The sequence below is a fragment of the Octopus bimaculoides genome, chromosome 5 (genome assembly GCF_001194135.2).
Source record: "Octopus bimaculoides isolate UCB-OBI-ISO-001 chromosome 5, ASM119413v2, whole genome shotgun sequence".
Taxonomy (NCBI): Eukaryota; Metazoa; Mollusca; class Cephalopoda; order Octopoda; family Octopodidae; genus Octopus; species Octopus bimaculoides.
In genome coordinates, this window is record NC_068985.1 from 34,052,821 (window position 1) to 34,059,826 (window position 7,006).

At 34.7% G+C, this 7,006-nt stretch overlaps 1 long non-coding RNA gene across 1 annotated transcript; it reads right to left on the reverse strand.

The window, feature by feature from the left end:
- Positions 1-291: 291 nt before the first annotated feature.
- On the reverse strand, positions 292-6,396 carry LOC128247849 (uncharacterized). Its single transcript, XR_008264172.1, has 2 exons — positions 6,308-6,396; positions 292-482 (listed from the first exon to the last, which is right to left on the reverse strand). It is a non-coding gene; the product is annotated as an uncharacterized LOC128247849 (long non-coding RNA).
- Positions 6,397-7,006: the final 610 nt, after the last annotated feature.

Here is a 7,006-nt window from a genome sequence, read left to right on the forward strand (position 1 = left end):
TAACATGTGTGTCTGTGTGTGTGTGTTAAATACAGAGCATTGAAAGAGTCTATAATATGATATTAGAAGAATGTTCAGACACAAGGATGATAAATACCAGTTCGTAGTCAAGGTACATGATAGTTGAAATGCTGTATCAAGAAGTTGTAGCTGCAATGCAGAGCCGGTTGAGGCACATGTATAAGAAGTTGTGGCTATGATGCAGAGCCGGTCACTTGTTACAGGAGTTCTCACAGGTCGTATTTGCTGCTAACCATGGTGAAGTAATTCACAAACAGTGTTGAGATAGAACCTATGCGAGTATTGCTGGTTGCTGTGTACGTAGAGAGATGATGTTGACGCTGTTAAGAAGATGGAGGCGACGAAGATAGAGATCGCCGTATACTGTTGGATAAGTGTTGATGAGTCTCCATGTGGCTGCTGTTGTGTCATCGCTGGAACTGGCTGTGTCCTGTGTGGTCAGTGGCTAGACCACAAAAAGTCTGGAACCAAAAGACATGAAGATGGTGTGAAGCTAGCATTTTATATGGTGCAGTCGGCGTAAACTGAGGTTTAGAAGAGACTTCTCACGTGACCTTATCTGAAGGCTGTGATTGGTTGGGTTGCATATTGGTGTGCAATAGAGCAAGAGACAAATTGTGCCAATACCAACCAATCAGAGTAGTGGACACAACAGGGTGCAAAAGGGCGGCCGAAGGCTAGCTGTTATCTACTACGTCCGTATTTATGTATATATAACAGAGAGAGAGGAATTTTTCCCTCAAGTCGTATGCTACACACTGGTCAACAAAAAATTTGTCCCAAGGAAAGAATACCTGCATCTTATGTTTTTGCATGCAGAATTAAAAAATAATGTCAAATTATCTGTACTAAGTTCACATATTCCATTCACCTTCATAATACCAAGAAACTGTATAAACATTGCAAACAACTTTTGCTATATATGAAAAATATGTAAAATATTAAGACAATATAAATTTTTATTAAAACAAAACACGCAGGTGAAGTAAATCTCATGGTATGAAGAATCAACACATGCAAATGAAACACAATGTATGGTTGTCATAGTGACAAATTGTTAATGCCTCGCTCTCTGTTGATTGGCTAAAATTATCCAAATTTCCCAACATTAATTCCAAATAACATCAGATTCTGTAATTTACAAGATAAAGTAATTGATTGATCGTAATAAAAATTCAGAGTTGAATTGATACACCAAAATTGAAAGCTATCTGAGCAAAATTAAAGGGGGCTCATTTTGCAAATGAGAAAGAATTTGTACACACGAGCAATTCAGTAAAGACGGTATGATATCCTCGAAAAAAAAAAGCATGAATATCACATGAACGCATTTAACGGAATAACTTTATTTTCCTTTCCTAACAAATCAACACCTGCACACACTTTTTGCGATTCGTAAAGATGGAAACAAGATGCTGAAATGTAAGAGGCTAATGCAATCAGGTGCAATAACATTGGATTTAATTCCCTTTTATTTTAACTCTGATTCTAATTTTCCAGTCAAATATATTACTGTTTTTAAAAATATCTAGCTCGTTGAGTTAGAAAAATCAACTATATTCATTTATGAAATAATATATTATTTTCGTCTGTTTCTTTTATTTTTTGGATCTTTTCCCTTTGAATGGCACATTGAGAAATTAATTTTTTGTAACTAAACACTTTCAAACTTGGGACACTGGTAGAATGTGTCATATAAAACATCTTTTACTCTTAGTGTTGTTGAGAAAAGTTTATATTTTTAAAGTTATTTCGTGTTAAAGTTGTCGTATTTTGGTAATTTCAACCAATCAATGACGTGTATTCAGCTGAATAAAATTACTGCCGTTGTTTGTCAATAACAACTATTGGCGGTGTATATTTCGTTTGTCACTGTTATTTATGACATTGTTCGTGCATTTGTACTGGTTTTAGCTTTAAGGTTTTAGGGTTAGGGTTTTAGTGTCAGGGTTAGGGATAGGGTTTCCGAGTTAGGGTTAGGGTTCAGGTTTTAGGCTCAGGGATCGTGTTTTAGAGTTAGGGATCGTGTTTTAGAGTTAGGGTTAGGGTTTTAGGGTTAGGGGTAAGATTTTAGGGTTACAGTTAGGGTTGGGGTTAGGGTTGGGATTTTAGGGTTAGAGTTACGGAAAAATGTGACAAATGAAGAAATTGGCGGGGTAGGGGGGCAAAAATGTCTTTCCCAAAATAGCTGAAAAACAGGGGAAAAAATACTAAAAGCAGTAGAAATGCACGAGGGATTGTGGTGGTGCCATGAAGAAAACATGCTTCAGATACACTCGTTTATTCATACAAACGTAACTGAGATGAAATATGTCATAAATAACAGTGACAAACGAAATATACACCGCCGATAGTTGTTGTTGACAAACAACAGCAGTAATTATTTTCACCTCAATAGACGTCATTGATTGGTTGAAATTACCGAAATACAACTTTAACACGAAATAACATCGAAAATACACAATTTTTTCAAAAAACGCCAAGAGTAAATGATGTTTTTTAATGTGACACATTCTACCAGTATTCGAATTTTGAAAGTGTTTAGTTACAAAAAATTATTTTTTAAATGTGCCGGCCAAAGAAAAAAAGATCCTATTTTTTTTACTATTCAAATAATAAAAAAAAATTATGTATTTATTGAGTTAAAATTCAAGGCAATAGAATTTTACATATAAAATATAACCTACATAAATATTTTTAAAAATAGAAAATATACTTTGAGAAAGAGTAAAAAAATAAGAGAATAGCTCTTTTTTTGATTTAGCGAATTTAGAACCATAGAACCATATGAAGATACGAGATCTGTCTCTTGCAACCCCCTCTCTAACTCGTTTCCTACACATGCTATCTAATCAAATAACGTTCGCTAAATTATTTCTCCTGTTGTGACTTTCCTTTCGAGTTTTGAATTATGTTCTCACTGTCTTTCTTTCTTTCCGTCTTTCTTATTGCCTTGTTTTTATCTTTTCTTTCACTCTTGCCTATATCGATCTCTCCGCCCTCTCCCTTGAAAAAAAACTTTTATGTTTCATTCCATTTAGTTTTGTATGATTTTTAATAAAAAATCTTTTTCAGTTTGATTTTGGAATTATTCCGTGAACAAGCCAATTTTTAGATCGAGTTTCCTAATTACACCATTAAATGGCTTTTTCCTTCTATTCCCATGTACCCGTTTTCTTCGTCAGCATGATACAGTATCCTCCATTAGTCAAACGTATTAATTTTCATCTAATTTTATACACCTTTCATTTTGTTAAAGTAATGAAATAATATTAGTTGTTCATTTATACTTCTGTGCCATGAGGTCACTTACACAGAAAAAGTCTTCAATTTGTAGAATTAACAGCAAACTCAGAGTATCTAACCTTTTATCCTGTAAATGCGTGTATCATTTTTTCATTGTTAAAAGTATTTTTATTCTAACAATTAGATTAGAAGTGTTGAATGTAGGTATGGCGACACAGTTAAAAAAATTTGCTTCGCAATTCTGCGGTTTCTGGTTCAGTCTCGCGGATCTTTTTTAAAACGGGGGCCACATTTTTCATTACTGCTTTACGTAGTGTTTTTGGTATCGAAAGATTTTCAAACTTCGTATACTTATCTATTTTGTGTTATAGAACAGAAAAATATTTTTGTATTCGAATTTATTTCATGTAAAAAATTGTCTTATTTCGATAATTTCAACCAATCACTGACGTCCATTCAGCCGATATACATTAAGTGCCGACTACATAAACAAACGATTCTTCGTTTTATTTGCTTTTTTCATTTTAAATTTGCTTTAACCCTAACCCTAACTCTAACCCTAACCCTAGGGTTAGGGTTAGGGTTAATTGTTTCAGAATCGTTTGTTTATGTAGTCGGCACTTAATGTATATCGGCTGAATGGACGTCAGTGATTGGTTGAAATTACAGAAATACGACAACTTTAACATGGAATAATTTATGGATTTCTTTTTTTTTAAAGAAGACTAAGAGAAAAAGATGTTTTATATGACACATTCTACCAGTGTTCCAAGTTTCAAAGTGTTTCGTTAATGAAAAATGTGGCCCCCGTTTTAAAAAAGATCCAGTCTCGCTAAGACAACTTACACAAATGTCTTTTACTACATTCTTGGATTCACCCAACTTAGAAATCGTAGGGGAACTGGTCGAATGGTCCATGTCTTACGCTCATGCTGATTCTGCCCTGTGATTTACATGTCTGTGGAATAGTCAACCACTTACACGCTAATTTAGTTAATCGTCAAAACCGACAGAGGATTCATTAAAACTAAAAATTTAAGACAAAAAAAAAGAAAATTGATTTAAAAAAAAATAAAACTATAAAAAGAACAGAAAGTTATGACATGATGCCTTACATCAAATGGCAGTCATGAATTATTTAACAAAAAAAAAACAAAAAACTATACAGAAATAATTGAACTTACTTTCTTTAAAAACTCAAACTATTATTTATAGGTTTATGCTTGAAAAAAAGTTGAAATTCTTTCGATATCTATGCAAAATAATGATTTATTTTATTGGGTTGGCAGAATCGTTAGCGCGTCGGACGAAATCTTTAACGGCATTTCTAACGGCGCTTTATGTTCTGAGTTTAAATTCTACAGAGGTTGATTTTGCTTGTCTGCCATCTTTTTGTGGGGGTCGATAAAATAAATGTCAGTCAAGTATTGAGGTCGATGTAATCGACTTGTCCCCTTCCCTCAAATTGCTGGCCTTGAGCCAAAATTAGAAAGAATACTCATCGTTAAGGCGGCAAGCTAGCGGAATCATTATTGCACCAGACAAAATTCTTAGCTACATTTCTTCTGGCTCTTTATAGTCTGAGTTCAAATGCCACCGGTGTCGACTTTGCCTTTCTTCTCTTCGGGTCGATAAAATAAGTACCAGCTGAACACTAGTGTCAATGTAATTGATTAAACCTCCTCCCACGAATTTCAGGCTTTGTGCTTTATGTTAAAAAAAGAATGATTATTATCATTTACAATCCCTTTCTATCTTTACCCTCCTTGGCTGCTGCTTCTCTTCTTTCTTCAAATTACAGTATTACTCGTCTCAGTAGATTAGTAGAAGTGGGAGGGTCATATAAAGATTTGTATTCCAGATATTACATTACTGCTTTGTTAATGAAAGAGGCAGTAACTAAAACGCCTGTCCTTTTGTTGAAAAATATTCCTTTCTACTCTAGGCACAAAGGCCAAAATTTTGGGGGAGGGGTCCAATCGATTAGAACGACCTCAGTACGCAACTGGTACTTAATTTGGTAAATTTTTATATTACCACCCGCACGATTTTAACTAAGAAAAAAACAAAAAAACTCGGATTTTTTGCGTGGAATCAAGTACCCTGACCTCCTAACATGCTGCAAATCCCTTATTTTGGTTCGGAAAAGCGGGAGGTAGGAGGCGAGGGGTACATATTTAATAACGAACCATGTAAGTCACACTCTGGAAAATTTATTTCTGTAAAATGTTTTTTTTTTCTTAAACACACAAAATATAGTCTGTAAATTTAGGATGATTTTCAAAGATACTATATTTTCTTATCAAAATATACATACTTTCTCACACAACAATTGAGATATATTTAGGATCTTTTTTAAAACGGGGGCCACATTTTTCATTAACGAAACACTTTGAAACTTGGAATACTGGTAGAATGTGTCATATAAAACATCTTTTTCTCTTAGTCTTCTTAAAAAAAAAAGAAATCCCTAAGTTATTCCATGTTAAAGTTGTATTTCTGTAATTTCAACCAATCACTGACGTCCATTAAGCCGATATACATTAAGTGCCGACTACATAAACAAACGATTCTGAAACAATTCTATCGGTGATAGGGTTAGGGTTAGGGTAAAACAGCAAATTTAAAAAGAAAAAAGCAAATAAAACGAAGAAAATGAAAAAAGCAAATAAAACGAAGCTATGGCTTAATCAGCCAAAGGAGTAAATGTAAACAACTGAATACTTGTCAGTGATTGGTTGAAATTATCGGCGGAATTTGAATCCAGAACGTAAAGACAGACGAAGTACCGATTTCTTTATTACCCATAAAGAATTTTTAAGACATCACAAAACATAAAGACAGTACAAAACGCAACAAACATAAAATCAAGGTAATTAAAATAAAATGATAATATGCAAGGATGAAAAAATGAGGCGCAATGTCCACTCGACCCCGGAAGTCGGGTGGTTACATTTATCCAGTTTTTCACTTTTACGTTCAACGCCATGTAAACATTTTAACGGTTTTGTAACTCAAAAAATTCAAACACTCGCGTTACCTTTCTTCCATTAGTCATTGTTACTTCCGTCCTTATCAACTGCAAATAATCAGTTCTAGTGGGTGGTGTCTCCACCAACCATACCCGTTTCGTTATTATATTTTCACCAAGTTCTTTTATGTACTCCCAGTAGTTTCCCTCTTGTATCAAAATGCATTTCTCAGCACATTTCTCTGGCATCTTGACTCATTGTTTCCTCCAACCTCTCAACTTTTCTCTCCATCTGCTCGCAATTCTCGTACTTTATCAAAAACCCCTTGTATTTGACATCTTTCTCCATTCTCTCCTCTTCTTGTACATTATTAGTTTCTGGCTTTTCTATCTCTTTTATGTTTTCTGACTTATTTTTCTTTCGTTTTTTAGGGTCAGTAGCTCCTCTGTTTCACACTTCTGTCTCTCTTTCATTTCCTCAGTGTGGTCTACAATGTTTTCCTCCTCTACTTGTGCTTTCTCTTGCTGTGGCTGTGTGAACTCATATAGGGGGCATTTGGTCTTCATATGACCTCTTTTCCCGCATATGTAGCAATTTGGTTTCCTTCCCTCGACTACAACATTTAACGTTCTCTCATGCTCCATTTCTATCTGGTTGGGAATTCTTTCTATGTCCTCGAATGTGGCAAAAAGCCACATTTCGAGTCCAAATCCCCACCATTTGCGCACTTTTTTATTTCGCCACTGGTCCCAATTCCGGCTCCTCCG